Raw genomic sequence first — 17,944 nt, 5'->3', positions numbered from 1 at the left:
TATCCGGGCGTGGTGGTGGGCGCCTGTAGTCCCAGCTACTCGGGAGGCTGAGGCAGGAGAATGGCATGAACCCGGGAGGCGCGGCTTGCAGTGAGCCGAGATTGTGTCACTGCCCTGCAGCCTGGGTGACAGAGTGAGACTCCGTCTCAAAAAAAAAAAAAATACAAAAAGTTAGCCAGGCGTGGTGGCGGGTGCCTGTAGTCCCAGCTGGTCGGGAAGCTGAGTCAGGAGAATAGCATGAACCCGGGAGGCAGAGCTTGCAGTGAGCCGAGATCGCACCACTGCACTCCAGCCTGGGCAACAGAGCGAAGACTCCGTCCCAAAAAAAATAAATAAATAAAATAAAAATTTGGCCAGGCACAGTGGCTCACACCTGTATTCCCAGCACTTTGGGAGGCTGAGGCGGGTGGATCACCTGAGGTCAGGAGTTCGTGACCAGCCTGGCTAACGTGGTGAAATCCCGTCTCTACTTAAAAAAAAAAAAAAAAAAAAAAAAAAAAATTAGCTGCGTGTGGTGGCAAGTGCCTGTAATCCCAGCTACTCAGGAGGCTGAGGCAGGAGAATCCCTGAACCCAGGAGGCGGAGGTTGCAATGAGCCAAGATCACGCCATTGCACTCCAGCCTGGGTGACAGAGTGAGACTTCATCTCAAAAAAAATATATATATATACATATATATATATATTTTTTTTTTTTTTTTTGAGACGGAGTCTCGCTCTGTCGCCCAGGCTAGAGTGCAGTGGCGCAGTCTCGGCTCACTACAAGCTCCGCCTCCCGGGTTCACACCATTCTCCTGCCTCAGCCTCTCCGAGTAGCTGGGACTACAGGCGCCCGCCACCGCGCCTGGCTAATTTTTTGTATTTTTAGTAGAGACGGGGTTTCACCGTGGTCTCGATCTCCTGACCTCGTGATCCGCCCGCCTCGGCCTCCCAAAGTGCTGGGATTACAAGCGTGAGCCACCGCGCCCGGCTCAAAAAATATATATATTTTTTTAACCATTTTTTTGTTTTTCTTTCCTTCTTTCTCCCCCCAGCCCCCCCTTTTTTTTTAACAACCCAAAGGCACAAGGGGAAAAAATAGAGGAAGTATTTAGAATGTTTTGTTTTGTTTTGTTTTTAAGGATGGGAGAGGTTGACATGTTTGAAGGGAAAGGGAAAGCAGCCAGCAGAGGGGCAGATATTGGAGATCTACACAGAGAAAATGTAGATAATGAAGAAGCCTTAGGAGGAAATAGAATGAAAAGCTCATGAAACAGTAAGCTTTGAAGAGGAACATGAAGAAATAAAGGGTGAGAGAAGATATATTTGGAAGTGGTGGACATGGAAGGTGAACTAAGAGTAGTTGTTAACCAGTTGATTATTACCCAGGCACTGATCTAGGTTTATTTATTTTTATTTTTATTTATGTATGTATTTATTTTTTTAAGACAGAGTCTTGCTCTGTTGCCCAAGCTGGAGTACAGTGGCACAGTCATGGCTCACTGCAGCCTCAACCCCCCCCCAACCCCGGGCTCAAGCAATCTTCCCATATCAGCCTGCTGAGTAGCTGGGACTACAGGCATACCGCCATGCCTGGCTAATTTTTGTGTTTTTTGTAGAGATGGGATTTCGCCACATTGCCTAGGCTGGTCTTGAACGCCTAGGCTTAAGCGATCTTCCTGCCTGGGCCTCCCAAAGTGCTTGAATTACACACATGAACCACCATGGCCAGCCTATAATTTCTTTCTTTTTTTTTTTTTTGAAACGGAGTCTCAGTCTGTCACCCAGGCTGGAGTGCAGTGGTGCGACCACAGCTCACTGCAACCTCTACCTCCCCAGGCTCAGACAGGTGATCTTTCCACCTCAGCCTCCCGGGTAGCTGGGACTATAGGTGCGGGCCACCACGCCAGGCTTATTTTTAAAAATTTTTGTAGAGATGGGATTTCGCCATGTTGCCTAGGCTGGTCTTGAGCTCCTGGTCTCAAGTGATCCATCTACCTTGGCCTCCCAGAGTGCTAGGATTACAGGTGTGAGCCCCTGTGGCTGGCCCTGGCCTATAATTTCTTATATTCCATAATTGTAAAATTATTTGTCCATAAGTGGAGTAAATGTTATATTCTCAACTTGTGTTTCTATTATCAACTTTTTTTTAACTTTTAGACAAACTAATTTAGATGTGTGGGATAAAAATGTTATTCTGTGTTTTTTTAAATTTAACTTTTATGTTCAGAGATATATGTGCAAGGCTTGGTATATAGGTAAACTTGTATCATGGAGGTTTGTTGTGCAGATTATTTTGTCACCCAGATATTAAGCCTAGTGCCCATTAGTTATTTTTCCAGATCCTCTCCCTGCTCTCATCCTCCACTCTCTGATAGGCACCAGTGAGTGTTGTTCCCCTCTGTGTCCATGTGTTCTCATCATGCGCTATTTGGAACAGGTGATACTTGTTTTTCTGTTTCTGCATTAGTTTGCTAAAGATAATGGCCTCCAGCTCCACCCATGTTCCTGCAAAGGACATGATCTTGTTGTTCTTTATGGCGGCATAGTATTGCATGGTGTATATGTACCACCTTTTATCTAGTCTACTTTTGATGGACATTTAGGTTGATTCCGTGTCTTTGCTGTCGTGAATAGTGCTGCAGTGAACATATGTGTGCATACGTCTTTATAATAGAATGATTTATATTCCTTTGGGTATATAACCAGTAATGGGATTTCTGGGTTGAATGGTATTTCTAAGTCTTTGAGGAATTGCCACACTGTCTTCCACAATAGTTGAACTAATTTATACTCCCACTGACAATGTATAAGCATTTCTTTTTCTCCACAACCTCGCCAGCACCTATTATTTTTTGACTTTTTTTTTTTTTTTCTGAGACGGGGTCTTGCTCTGTCACCCAGGCTGGAGTGCAGTGGAGTGATCTCGGTTCACTGCAGCCTCCGCCTCCCGGGTTCAAGCAGTTCTCCTCTCAGTCTTTCCAGTAGCTGGGATTACAGGCCCACACCACCATGCCCGGCTAATTTTTGTATTTTTGTAGAGACAGAGTTTCACCATGTTGGCAGTCTGGTCTCGAAATCCTGACCTCGTGATCTGCCCGCCTCAGCCTCCCAAAGTGCTGAGATTACAGTCGTGAGCCACTGCGCTTGGCCTGTTTGTTTTTTTTTTTTTGAGATGGAGTCTTGCTCTGTCGCCCAGGCTGGAGTGCAGTGGTGCGATCTCAGCTCACTGCAACCTCTGCCTCCCGGGTTCGAGTGATCTCCTGCCTCAGCCTCCCGAGTAGCTGGGACTACAGGCGCATGCCACCATGCCCGGCTAATTTTTTGTGTTTTTAGTAGAGACGCAGTTAAACCGTGTTAGCCAGTATGGTCTCGATCTCCTGACCTCGTGATCTGCCCGCATCAGCCTCCCAAAGTGCTGGGATTACAGGCATGAGCCACCACGCCCGGCCTGGCCTATTTTTTGACTTTTTAATACTAGTCATCCTGACTGGTATAAGATGGTATCTCATTGTCGTTTTGATTTGCATTTCTCTAATGGTCAGTGATGTTGAGCTTTTTTCATATGATTGTTGGCTGTATGTATGTCTTCTTTTGAAAAATGTCAGTTCATGTCCTTTGCCCACTTTTTTCTTTTTTCTTTTTGAGACAGAGTCTTGCTCTGTTGTCTAGGTTGGAGTGCAGGGGCACAATCTTGGCTCACTGAAACCTCTACTTCCCAGCTTCAAATTATTCTTGTGCTTCAGCCTCCCGAGTAGCTGGGATGACTGCACCACCACGCCTGGCTAATTTTTGTATTTTTAGTAGAGATGAGGTTTCACCATGTTGGCCAGGCTGGTCTCGAACTCCTGGCCTCAAGTGATCCACCTGCCTTGGCCTCCCAAACTGTTGGGATTACAGGCATGAGCCACTGCGCCCAGCCCTTTGCCTACTCTTTAATGGGGTTGTTTAGTTTTCTTCTTACAAATTTGTTTAAGTTCCTTATAGATGCTGGATATTAGACCTTTGTCAGATGCATAGTTTGCAAAAATTTTCTCCCATTTTGTAGGTTGTCTGTTCACCCTGTTGATGGTTTCCTTTGCTGTGCAGGAGCTCTTTAATTAGATCCTATTTATCAATTTTTGCTTTTGTAGTAATTGCTTTTGGTGTCTCTGTCATGAAATTTTTTTTTTTTGAGACGGAGTCTTACTCTGTTGCCCAGGCTGGAGTGCAGTGGCACGATCTTAGCTCACTGCAAGCTCCGCCTCCTGAGTTCATGCCATTCTCCTGCCTCAGCCTCCCGAGTAGCTGGGACTACAGGCGCCCGCCACCATGCCTGGCTGATTTTTTGTATTTTTAGTAGAGACGAGGTTTCACCGTGCTAGCCAGGATGGTCTCGATCTCCTGACCTCATGATCCTCCTGCCTCAGCCTCCCAAAGTGCTGGGACTACAGGCATGAGCCACTGCGCCCGGCCTGTCATGAAATTTTTGCCCATTTTTATGTCCAGAATGGTATTGCCTAGGTTATCTTCCAGTGTTTTTGTAGTTTCGGGTTTTACATTTAAGTCTTTAATCTGTCTTAGGTTAATTTTTGTATATAGAGTAAGGAAGGGATCTATTTTTAATCTCCTACATATGGCTAGCCAGTTATCCCAGCACTGTTAATTTATTTATTTATTATTATTAATTTATTTCTTTATTTTTAGACAGAGTCTCGTTCTGTCACCCAGGCTGGAGTACAGTGGCACGATCTTGGCTCACTGTAACCTCTGCCTCCTGGATTCAAGTGATTCTCCTGACTCAGCCTACCGAGTAGCTGAGACTACAGGCCCCGCCACCATGTCTGGCTAAATTTTGTGCATGCCTGTAGTCCTGGCTTCTTGAAAGACTGAGACAGGAGAATTGCTCCCAGCTACTCGGGAGGCTGAGGCAGGAGAATCATTTGAATCTGGGAGGTGGAGGTTGCAGCGAGCCGAGATCGCACCACTGCACTCCAGCCTGGGGGACAGAGTGAGACTCCATCTCAATAAGAAAAAAATAAATGAATAAATAAAAATAATAAAATGGCCAGGCTCAGTGGCTCATACCTGTAATGCCAGCACTTCCGGAGGCCGAGGCGGGCAGATCATGAGGTCAGGAGTTCAAGACCAGCCTGACCAACATGGTGAAACCCTGTCTCTACTAAAAATACAAAAATTAGCCATGCGTGGAGGCATGTGCCTGTAATCCCAGCTGCTCAGGAGGCTGAGACAAGAGAATCACTTGAACCCAGGAGGCAGAGGTTGCGAGCTGAGATGGCGCCACTGCACTCCAGCCTGGGCAACAGAGCGAGATTCTGTCTCAAAAAATAATAATAATAGGCTGGGTGCAGTGGCTCATGCCTGTAATCCCAGCACTTTGGGAGGCTGAGGCGGGCGGATCAAGAGGTCAGGAGATCGAGATCATCCTGGCTAACACGGTGAAACTCCGTCTCTACTAAAAATACAAAAAATAGCCAGGCGTGGTGGTGGGCGCCTGTAGTCCCAGCTACTTGGGAGGCTGAGGCAGGAGAATGGCGTGAACCCGGAAGGCAGAGGTTGCAGTGAGCCGAGATCATGCCACTGCACTCCAGCCTGGGCGACAGAGGGAGACTCTGCCTCAAAAAAAAAAAAAAAAAATTATATATATGTATAAAATAATAAAGTAAAACTCATAAAAGCAGAGAATAAAATGGTGGTTACCAGGAGCTGGGTGGGGATGGAGATTGGGGAGATGTTGGTCAAAGGATATAAAATTTCTGTTAGAAGGAATAAGCATAAGAAATCTGTTGTACAGCATAGTGACCTTAGTTAGTAAAAATATATTCTTTTTTGGACAGAGGACAGAGTTTCACTCTTCTTGGCCAGGCTGGAGTGCAATGGCATGATCTCGGCTCACTACAACCTCCACCTCCTGGGTTCAAGCAATTCTCCTGCCTCAGCCTCCCAAGTAGCTGGAATTACAGGCATGCACCACCATGCCCAGCTAATTTTTCGTATTTTTAGTAGAGATGGAGTTTCTCCATGTTGGTCAGGCTGATCTTGAACTCCCAACCTCAGGTGATCTGCCTGCCTCGGCCTCCCAAAGTGCTGGGATTACAGGCGTGAGCCACCGTGCCCAGCCAGTAAAAATATATTCTGTACCTGAAAATTGTTGAGAGTAGATTTTAAGTGTTCTCACCACAAAGAAACGTAATTATTTTAGGTAATGGATATGTTAATTAGTTTGATTTAGCCATTCCACAGTCTTCACATACAGTAGCGCTCCCCCTTATCCACAGTTTTGCTTTCTGTGGTTTTAGTTATCCAAGATCAGTCATGGTCTGAAGATATGAAAAAGAAATTCCAGCAACAAACAATTCATTAGTTTTAAATAGCGTGCCATTCTGAGTAGTGTGATGAAATCTCTCTTGCCGTCCTGCATATGTCGTGAATCATCTCTTTGCTCAGTATCTCCACACTGAGTCTGCTACATGCCCTTTAGTAGCAGACTTGGTTATCAGATTGACTCAGGCTATTGCAGTGCTCGCGTTCAAGTAACCCTTATTTTACTTAATAAGGGCCCCAAAGTGTAAGAGTGGTGACACTGGCAATTTGGATATACCAAGGATAAATTCTTTTTTTTTTTTTTTTTTTAGACAGACTCTTGCTCTGTCGCCCAGACTGGAGTTCAGTGGCCCCATCATTGCTCACTGCAACTTCCACCTCCTGAGCTCAAACAATCCTCGCACCTCAGCCTCCAGAGTAGCTGGGATTACAGATATGCATCACCATGCCTGGCTAATTTTTTTATTTTTTTATTTTTTTATTTTTTTTTATTTTTTATTTTTTTTTTTTTTGAGACGGAGTCTCGCTCTGTCACCCAGGCTGGAGTGCAGTGGCACGATCTCGGCTCACTGCAAACTCCACCTCCTGGGTTCACGCCATTCTCCTGCCTCAGCCTCTCCGAGTAGCTGGGACTACAGGCGCCCGCCACCACGCCTGGCTAATTTTTTTGTATTTTTAGTAGAGACGGGGTTTCACAGTGGTCTCGATCTCCTGACCTCATGATCCGCCTGCCTCGGCCTCCCAAAGTGCTGGGATTACAAGCGTGAGCCACCGCGTCCGGCGCCTGGCTAATTTTTGTATTTTTTGTAGAGATGAGGTTTTGCCATGTTACCCAGGCTGGTCTCAAACTCCTGGGCTCAAGCCATCTGCCCACCTCAGCCTCCCAAAGTGCTGGGACTACAGGTATGAGCCACCACTCCCAGCCAAGAAACTATTAACTGCATCCTTTGAGCAAAAAGATGAAAGTTCTAGACTTACTAAGGGAAAAAAATATATATTATGCCAAGATTGCTAAAATCTATAGTAAAAATGAATTTTTTTTGTTTTTATGAACCCTGCATGTTGTATTTGAAAGAATGAATTTTCTATATGTGAAATTGTGAAGACGAAAAAATAAAATTGTGCTAGTTTTGCTGTTGTACTCCACATTGCAGAAGTTACAATCACAGTGCACAGTAAGTTCCTAGTGAAGATGGAAAAGACACTAAATTTGTGGGTGGGAGACATGAACAAAAACATGCCTTGATTGAGTGCAATTGGAATCAGTACTGTCCATTGTTTCATTTATCCACTGGGGGCCTTGGAATGTATCCCCCAAGGATAAGAGAGGACTACTGTATTTCAGAATGTCATTTTATACACCATAACTGTATACAATTTTTGTCAGTTAAAAACCAAAATATGGCACAATCTCTTTTAAGCTATTCGTGATACCAATAAGATTGGGAATTTTACTAACAATCTTTTACATATTTTAGCTTCTTAAATAAAATTAGGTAAGAGATAAGACTTGTGGACAACATCTTTATATACTTGGGAGAAGGGTTCATCCTTCCACTATGGCAAGACTAATTTCTTGGTAAATGCAAACCACTATAGTAGGCTCATTCTATTAAATGAATGCACTGCATAATAAAACTTCTGTCAATGCTGGACTGCACAAATGATGGTGGTCTTGTAAGATTAAAATGGAGCTCAAAAATTCCTATTGCCTGGTGATGTAGCCATCATGATGTCATAGCACAATGCATTACTCACATTTGTGGTAACGCTGGTAGTAAACAAACCTGTGCTGGCAGTCATATGAAACTATGGCACATACAATTATGTGTAGTATATAATACTTGATGACTGTATTACTGGTTTATGTATTTACTATACTTTTTAATTGTTAGTGTGTATTCCTTCTACACACACACACACATTTTTATTTTATTTTTATTTTTGAGATGGAGTCTTACTCTGTTGCCCAGGCTGGAGTGCAATGGCACAATCAGGGCTCACTGCAGCCTTGACTTCTCAGGCTCAGGTGATTTTCCCACCTCAGCCTCCCAAGTAGCTGGGACTACAGGCACATGCCACCATACTGGCTTTTTTTTTTTCTTCTTCCCTGTAGAGACAAGGTTTTGCCATGTTGCCCAGACGGGTCTTGAACTCCTGGGCTCAAGCAGTTTGCTCACCTCGGACTCCCAAAGTGCTGTGATTACAGGTGTGAGCCACCTCACTCAGCCTTATTTCTTTAAAAAGTTAACTGTAAAACAGCCTCTGGCAGGTCCTTCAGGAGGTATTCTAGAAGAAGGCACTGTTATCATAGGAGATGACAGCTCCATGCCTATTAGTACCCCTGAAGACCTTTCAAGAAGTCACGATGTAGAAATGGAAGACAGTGATATTCTTGATCCTGTCCCTGTGGAGGCCTAGGCTAATGTGTTGTTAGTGTCTTCATTTTTAACAAAAAGGTTTAAAAAGTTAAAAAAAAAAAAAAAAGGGAGAGAGGGACGGAAGGAAGGAAAGGAAGGAAGGAAGGAAAGGAGGGAAGGAAGGAGGAAGAAAGAGGGAGGAGAGAGACAGAGGAGAGAGAGAAAGGAAAGGAAAGGAAGAAAGAAAGGAAAAGAAAAAAAAAGAAAACAAATCCTCCTGCCTTACATCCTGCGTAGCTGGGACAACAAATGTGTCCTACCACACCAAGCTAATTTTAAAAAATTGTTTTTATGGAAATGGGATCTTGCTATGTTGCCTGGGCTGGTCGCAAGCTCCTGGCCTCAAGTGATCTTCTTGCTTTGACCTACAGAAGCACTAGGATTACAGGTGTGATCCACCTCTCCTGGCCATCTTTTTTTTTTGGAGATGGAGTTTTGCTCTTGTTGCCCAGGCTGGAGTGCAGTGGCACGATCTCGGCTCACTGCAACCTCTGGCTCCCAGGTTTAAGTGATTCTCCTGGCTCAGCCTCCCGAGTAGCTGGGATTACAGGCATGCGCCACCACGCCTGGCTAATTTTGTATTTTTAGTGGAGATGGGGTTTCTCCATGTTGGTCAGGCTGGTCTCGAACTCCCGACCTCAGGTGTTCCACCTGCCTCAGCCTCCCAAAGTGCTGGGATTACTGGCATGAGCCACCATGCCTGGACCTGGACCTGGCCATCTTTTTTTTTTTTTTTTCCCCGAGATGAAGTCTTGTTCTTGTCCAGGCTGGAGTACAAGTGGCGCGATCTCAGCTCACTGCAATCTCTGTCTTCCGGGTTCAAGCGATTCTCCTGCCTCAGTCTCCTGAGTAGCTGGGATTACAGGCGCCCACCACCATGCGTGGCTAATTTTGTATTTTTAGTGGAGATGGGGTTTCTTCATGTTGGTCAGGCTAGTCTCGAACTCCCGACCTCAGGTGTTCCACCTGCCTCAGCCTCCCAAAGTGCTGAGATTACTGGCGTGAGCCACCATGCCTGGACCTGGCCATCTTTTTTTTTTTTTTCCCCGAGATGAAGTCTTGTTCTTGTTGTCCAGGCTGGAGTACAAGTGGCGCGATCTCAGCTCACTGCAATCTCTGTCTTCCGGGTTCAAGCGATTCTCCTGCCTCAGTCTCCTGAGTAGCTGGGATTACAGGCGCCCACCACCATGCCTGGCTAATTTTGTATTTTTAATGGAGATGGGGTTTCTTCATGTTGGTCAGGCTAGTCTCCAACTCCCGACCTCTGGTGTTCCACCTGCCTCAGCCTCCCAAAGTGCTGAGATTACTGGCTTGAGCCACCATGCCTGGACCTGGCCATCTTTTTTTTTTTTTTTTCCCGAGATGAAGTCTTGTTCTTGTTGTCCAGGCTAGAGTACAAGTGGCGCGATCTCAGCTCACTGCAATCTCTGCCTTCCAGGTTCAAGCCATTCTCCTGCCTCAGTCTCTTGAGTAGCTGGGATTACAGGCGCCCACCACCACCCCAGCTAATTTTTGTACTTTTAGTAGGGATGGGGTTTCGCCATGTTGGCCAGGCTGGTCTCGAACTCCTGACCTCAGGTGATCTGCCTGCCTTGGCCTCCTAAAGTGCTGGGATACAGCCATGAGCGACCGGGCCCGGCCGGCCATCTTTTAAATGTATGTTTTGTCTTTGAGGTTTCCTCAAAATGTGATATATACGATGCCAGAAATATATACGGCTTCGTTTTTGTGGGTGTTGATTTTGTCATGATCAGGGATGATGATGAATTGCCCTTCCTGAGCTCTGTAAGCATGTTTTCTGAAATTAATGTCCTTTATAACTCACTAATGTTATCTTCTGAGATAATTTGGATTAGCACGCAATGCTTTTGCTTATCACTAAGCCACACCTCTGTTTTAAAGAGCTGATTCATGCTTCTTAGTGGTAACAAGTACTATGTTTAACAAAGAGGAGGTCAGTTTTTCTTCAAAGGAGAAAGTTTCATTTTTATGTCTTTACCCCTCAGTAATATGTTAGATATTGAATATTTGTGCTTAAAAACAAACTTTTCTTAAGCATAACTTTGTTTTCTTTTTGAGTCAGAGTCTCACTCTGTCGCCCACGCTGGAGTGCAGTGGCGCCATCTTGGCTCACTGCAAGCTCCACCTTCCGGGTTCACGCTATTCTCCTGCCTCAACCTCCCGAGTAGCTGGGACTACAGGCGCCTGCCAGCATGCCCGGCTAACTTTTTTCTTTTTTAAATATTTTTAGTAGAGACGGGGTTTCACCATGTTAGCTAGGATGGTCTCGATCTCCTGACCTTGTGATCCACCCGCCTCGGCCTCCCAAAGTGCTGGGATTACAGGCGTGAGCCATCGTGCCCGGACAACTTTTTTTTTTTGAACAGGCTTTTCCATTTGTAAAACTCAATCCTTACTAAGAACATGATTGTAAATCTCTATATAATGTTTCATTTTCTTTGTGATAAGCAAAAACAAATTAAGTTCTTTATTAACTGCTTTTATTTGTAGCTACTAAATTTCTCTGCTAAGTAGTTACAAAAATAGTTTAGAAATAGCAAAGAAAGTTATTTTAGGGAAATGTAGAGGTTTTCTACGCTTCCAGATTTCCAGGGAAAAGGGTAAATTAGTGACAGATAATAAAGACGCATGTAGCCAGGCACATTGGCTCACACCTGTAATCCCAGCACTTTGGGAGGTCGAGGCAGGCAGATCACTTGAGGTCAGGAGTTCAAGACCAGCCTGGCCAACATGGTGAAACCCCGTCTCTACAAAAATACAAAAATTAGCTGGGCGTGGTGGTGTGCACCTTTAATCCCAGCTACTCGGGAGGCTGAGTCGGAAGAATTGCTTGAACCTGGAGGTGGAGGTTGCAGTGAGCTGAGATCGTCCCATTGCACTCCAGCCTAAGCGACAGAGCAAAACTCTGTCTCAAAAAAAAAAAAAAGATAATAAAGATATGTGTAGATTACAGTATTTACTCCTCATATTAATGTAGTAGCATCTGAAGGTCACTCTAGAAGAATAGATGATACCTTATTACTTTCTTAATTTTCTCTAATGATGTGCTTTTTTTTTTTGAGATGGTGTTTTGTTCTTATCTCCCAGGCTGGAGTGCAATGGCGCAATCTTGGCTCACTGCAACCTCTGCCTCCTGGGTTCAAGCGATTCTCCTGCCTCAGCCTCCCAAGTAGCTGAGATTCCAGGCTTACACCACCACGCCCGGCTAATTTCTTTTTTTTTTTTTTTCGTATTTTTAGTAGAGACGGGGTTTCACCATGTTGGCCAGGCTGGTCTCAAATTCTGACCTCAGGTGATCAACTTGCCTCGGTCTCCTAATGTGCTGGGATTGCAGGTATGAGCCACCGTGCCCGGCCGTGATATGCTTTTAAATCAAGTCCAAGAAAATGTGGAAATAACAGTTGTTCATTCTGCCAATGTAAATTTAGGTTTCATTATCTTGATGGTGTTTTTACACATTGTGTATTTTGATCAGGCTTTGAATCATGATAGAATCAAAATCTGCTTTTTTTGTTTTAGAGCTGAAATGGAGGAGTGGGGTGAGCTTTAAGACTGCCAACTATATGCCAGGCACAGCCCATTTCTTACTGTTTTATTTTATAATAGATGCTATTTCATGAGATTCTTACTGAACATGAGTATTATTAATCCCACTTGAATCTCCAAAGACAAGAAGGTTAAATTATTCTGCAGTATTATCTTTTGTAACCAAAATCATTAACCAGTTTGTATATGATTGATATTTGAAACTAACTTGTGCTAATTTGTCTGATGAAAGATAATGCAAGTTCTCTTAACCAGTAAACTTTTGTTCTTTTGATTTTTTGCCTGACTTGTTAAGCTTTCTCAGGAGAAGGTTATTTTGAAGAATACGAGTCTAGCGTTATAGCAATTGCCCAGAAAGGAATAGAAAAGGCAGAAAATAATTTCATACTTGATGGTTTCCATCTTAGTAGATTATATCTGTGTGTACAACCTGAGGCTATCTTGGACATTCAAAATGAAACAAGGAATGAAGCTATTATTAGGGTAATTGAGAAAAAAATAATTTTTGCTTGTTTTTTTTTTTGAGAGTCTTGCTCTGTCGCCAGGCTGGCGTGCAGTGGTGCAATCTCGGCTCACTGCAACCTCCACCTCCCGGGTTCAAGTGATTCCTCTGCCTCAGCCTCCCGAGTAGCTGGGACTACAGGCGCGTGCCACCATGCCCTGCTAATTTTTTGTTGTTGTTTTTGTATTTTTAGTAGAGATGGGTTTTCACCATTTTGGCCAGGATGGTCTTGATCTCCTGACCTCATGATCCGCCCACCTCGGCCTCCCAAAGTGCTGGGATTACAGGCATGAGCCACCACTACTGGCCTAATTTTTGCTTTTAATATCAAGTTTCTAGCCTGTAATACATGCTTCTGTGTTGCTTTCACTGAACTGACCTAGCCGCAGTTTCCAAGTTGAGGAATTGATACATTTGAAGAGTTCTGTTAAAGCTGGGAAGAGGATAATATATTTTAGAATTCTCATATACCTATGTTAAGGCTGTGGCTGCCATTAGCAACAGCAACATTAAATATCTGTTGGGTGGCCGGCCGGGGTGGCTCACGCCTGTAATCCTGGAACTTTGGGAGGCCAAGGTGGGCGGATCATGAGGTCAGGAGTTTAAGACCAGCCTAGCCAGCATGGTGAAACCCCGTCTCTACTAAAAATACAAAAAATTAGCCAGGCATAGTGGCATATGCCTGTAGTCCCAGCTACTCAGGAGGCTGAGGCAGGAGAATCACTTGAACCCCACAGGCGGAGGTTGCAGTGAGCCGAGATCATGCCACCGCACTCCAGCCTGGGCAACAAAGTAGATAGACCCTGTCTCAAAAAATAAAATAAGCCAAGCGCGGTGGCTCATGCCTGTAATCCCAGCACTTTGGGAGGCTAAGGCAGGCGGATCACTTGAGGTCAAGAGTTCAAGACCAGCCTGGTCAACATGGTGAAACCCTGTCTCTACCAAAAACACAAAAATTAGCCGGGCGTGGGGGCACATGCCTGTAATCCCAGCTACTTGGGAGGCTGAAGCAGGAGAATTGCTTGAACCTGGGAACTGGAGGTTGCAGTGAGCCAAGATCGCGCTACTGCACTCCAGCCTGGGTGACAGAGCAAGACTGTCTCAAAAAAGAAAAAAAAATTTAATTAATTAAATTAAATACTGATATTCAAAAAGAAGCACTTTTGAGGCAATAGCTTTATCAGATCTCAAATATGTATGTTTTGTATCTATCCTATTGGTTCTGTTTCTGAGAAGAACCCTAATACAGAAGATATTCTGGAAGACACGTTAGCCAAGCTTGAGATTTAAAGGAATTAGCCGTGTAAAGAGGTAGGAAAGGCCGGGTGCAGTGGCTCACACCTGTAATCCCAGCACTTTGGGAGGCCGAGGCGGGTGGATCAGATGAGGTCGGGAGTGCGAGACCAGCCTGACCAACACGGACAAACCCCGTCTCTACTAAAAATACAAAATTAGCCGGGTGTTGTGGCGCATGCGTGTAATCTCAGCTACTCGGGAAGCTGAGGCAGGAGAATCGCTTGAACCCAGGAGGTGGAGTTTGCGGTGAGCCGAGATCGTGCTGTTGCACTCCAGCCTGGGCAACAGGAGCAAAACTCTGTCTCAAAAAATAAAGAGGTAGGGGCCCGGCGTGGTGGCTCACGCCTGTAATCCCAGCACTTTGGGAGGCCGAGACGGGCGGATCACGAGGTCAGGAGATCGAGACCATCCTGGCTAACACGGTGAAACCCCGTCTCTACTAAAAATACAAAAAAATTTAGCCGGGCACGGTGGCAGGTGCCTGTAGTCCCAGCTACTCGGGAGGCCGAGGCAGGAGAATGGCGTGAGCCCGGGAGGCGGAGCTTGCAGTGAGCCGAGATTGCACCACTGCACTCCAGCCTGGGTGAGAGTGAGACTCCGTCTCAAAAAATAAATAAATAAATAAATAAATAAATAGGTAGGAAAAAGTTTTTAAAGGTAGAGGGAAAAGCATATGTAAAGGCTTAGGTGAGAAGGAATATGATTCATTCAGGAAATGGGACATCATTTGGTTTAGGCAGCGTGAAAGACTGGCAGGGGATGAGGTCAGGAAGGTGAACAGGCGGGATCACACAGGATTATGTAAATCAAGTCAGGACTTTGAACTTTATCTTGGGCAACTTTGTCTTGGGCAATGAAAGGTTATATATAGAGCAGGGGGATGTTGTGATGAGCATTTTGTTCTAGAACAGGGTTTCTTCATCCAAGTAATGCTTTTTAAAGGAAAATTTTTATTGTTAATCCTCAGTATTGGCTTAAAATATTTTTATTATACTGGTAAGTCAATATTACAAATATAAAAGTAGGTATAAACTGGCCGAGTGTGGTGACTCACGCCTATAATCCCAGCACTTTGGGAGGCCAAGGGAGGTGGATAGCTTGAGCCCAGGAGTTTGAGACCAGCCTGGGCAACATGGCGAAACTCTATCTCTACAAAAAAATAGAAAAATTAGCGGGGTGTGGTGGCACGTGCCTATAGTCCCAGCTACTTGGGAGGCTGAGAGGTGGGAGGATCACTTGAACCCAGGAAGTGGAGGTTGCAATGAGCCATGATCATGCCACTGGCACTGTAGCCTGGGTGACAGAGCCAGACCCTGTCTCAGAAAAAAAAAGGTGGGTATAAACTTAACAGCTCTTGAGTGTAAAACTAACAAGGTTTCAAATTTTAATATAACAATTATAAAGTGTTAAAATTACTATTAATATGATGAATAGGCCATGCACAGTGGCTCATGCCTGTAATCCCTGCACTTTGGGAGGCCGAGGAGGGTGGATCACCAGAGGTCAGGAGTTCGAGACCAGCCTGGCCAACATGGTGAAACCCCATCTCTACCAAAAATACAAAAATTAGCTGGGTGTGGTGGCACATGCCCGTAATCCCAGCTACTGGGGAGGCTGAGACAGGAGAATCGCTTGAATCCAGGAGGCGGAGGTTACAGTGAGCCAAGGTCATGCCACTGTACTCCAGCCTGGGCGACAGAGCGAGACTCTGTCTCAAAAAATATATATATGATGAATAATTTTGTGTTGATGAAATTTCTGCTGTGTATAATTATTTTTTGAGTTTAGTATGTCTCTACTATTAAGTGATATGGCATGATTTATTTCTTTTACCACTTTTCAGTATTCACATTGCCAGGAAACTTGTTCCTTTGAAGTTATTTGGTTTTCTCATGGCTCACATACATCATGGATACTTAACCTAATTCCATTTCTATTAATTTCTTGTTGGTCTTGGACTATGTAGTACTGTTTGGTGCTAGTGTTCATTTATTTATTCAGTAAGTATTTTCTTAGTACCTAGTGTATGCACATCCTAAATGCAGGGATATAGTAGTGAACAGAACAGATAAAGTATCAATGATACTTTCTAGATTGGGAGAGACACAATAAGAACTTAGGCAAGCGTATCTATAGATAAATTACAGATAGTATACCATCAGACAGTGGTACATTAAAAATAAAAATAAAACAGGGTAAATGGGTAGAATGTGATGAAAAGGGGGTGCCAAGGGAAGGCCTCTCTGAGGGAGTCACATTTGAGTGACCTGAAATAATGGAGCAAATCACGCAGTTTCTGGGAAAAGAGCATTCCAGGCTGACTGAACAACTGCAAACCCAGGGTAAGAATGTGCTTGTTATGTTACAGAAACAGTAGTAAGCTCAGTATGGCTGAAACAGAGTGAGCAAGAGAAGTAGGAAATGTGGTCAGTGGAGTAGACAGGGACCAGGACATGTAGGATCTTATAGGCCGTGGTAAGAAATTTGCAGTTGTCAAGCACGATGGCTCACGCCTGTAATCCCAGTGCTTGGGGAGGCCGAGGTGGGCAGATCACTTGAGGTCAGGAGTTCAAGACCAGCCTGGCCAATATGGTGAAACCCCATCTCTTCTATACAAAAATTAGCCAGGCGTCTTGACGCACACCTGTAATCCCAGCTACTTGGGAGGTTGAGGCAGGAGAATCGCTTGAACCTGGGAGTCGGAGGTTGCAGTGAGCCAAGATCGTGCCACTGCACTCCAGCCTGGGTGACAGAGCAAGACTCTATCTCAATTGAAAAAAAGAAAAGAGAGAAATCTGGAGTTAATTTCAGATGTAATAGTGTAGCCAGCTTAAGTCTGGCTGCTTGCCACTCCAGAGGCCGAAAAAAAGAGAAGCCAGGTGTGGTTTAAGGAAAGCAGTTTTATTAAACGCTAGGAGCTGGGGAATGGCCAGGCTCATGCCTTCAAAAGACCATTCCAGTTTTCTGGGCTGAGTGAAGGGTGTTTTTTGAGATGGAGTCTCACTTTGTCACCCAGGCTGGAGTGCAGCGGCGCGATCTCAGCTTACTGCAACCTCTGCCTCCCGGATTCAAGCGATTCTCCTGCCTCAACCTCCAGAGTAGCCAGGACTACAGGTGTGCGCCACCATGCCCTGCTAATTTTTGTAGTTTTAGTAGAGACGGGATTTCCCTATGTTGGCCAGGCTGGTCTCGAACTCCTCATCTCAGGTGATCTGCCCGCCTCAGCCTCCCACAGGGCTGGGATTACAGGCATGAGCCACCACGCCTGGCCTGGGCGAAGGGTTTTAAGAAGGCAAAGATATGGGTAATATGTGATAGTGGTGCAGGAGAGGGTAGGCCTTCAAATCTTGTTCCCATGGCTGTCTTGAGTAGTCACCTGTCTGGAGTTCTGCTTTTCGTCGTCCTGACTTCTGCCCAGTACTGGTGGGCCAGTTGTTCAGAACTCCCCTTAGGTGGGAGGATTCTGCACCTGGCTCTCTCTGCCTGATTTGTTTCAAAATTGGTCCCTGGAATTTGTAAGCAAGCACATAATTAGATAAGTGAGCATTGTTCATGGAAGTACCTGGTAGGAAAGGAAAACAAAGAGTTTCAAAGTATGTTTCAAGGCTGAAAGCAAGAAAGGAAAAAAAAGTTTTAAAACGCATTTTGAGGCTGAGATACTTGGCTACAATAAGGATATATGACCTGCTTTACTTTTTTTTTTTTTTTTTGAGATGGAGTCTCGCTCTGTCACCCAGGTTGGAGTGCAGTGGCACGATCTTGACTCACTGCAACCTCCACCTCCCAAGTTCAAGCCATTCTCCTGCCTCAGCCTCCCAAGTAGCTGGGATTACAGGTGCCTGCCACCATGCCCAGCTA

The 17,944-nt window shown here is 44.9% G+C and overlaps 1 protein-coding gene across 3 annotated transcripts in view; it reads left to right on the top strand.

Moving 5' to 3' along the window:
• PHACTR4 (phosphatase and actin regulator 4) overlaps nt 1–17,944 on the top strand; it is a 137,512-nt gene that overhangs the window by 8,355 nt on the left and 111,213 nt on the right. Inside the window, exon 1 of one of the 3 annotated variants that reach the window (XM_063631433.1) lies at nt 1,119–1,287. The exons of the other annotated variants lie outside the window; for them this stretch is intronic. The gene's annotated coding sequence lies outside the window, so the exon portion shown is untranslated. Of the gene's footprint in view, nt 1–1,118; nt 1,288–17,944 lie in introns of those variants that run through there. 3 annotated transcript variants of the gene reach the window in all.

This window comes from Symphalangus syndactylus, chromosome 22, assembly GCF_028878055.3.
Source record: "Symphalangus syndactylus isolate Jambi chromosome 22, NHGRI_mSymSyn1-v2.1_pri, whole genome shotgun sequence".
In the NCBI taxonomy this organism is placed as follows: domain Eukaryota; kingdom Metazoa; phylum Chordata; class Mammalia; order Primates; family Hylobatidae; genus Symphalangus; species Symphalangus syndactylus.
This window is presented reverse-complemented; position numbering and strand designations above follow the sequence as displayed.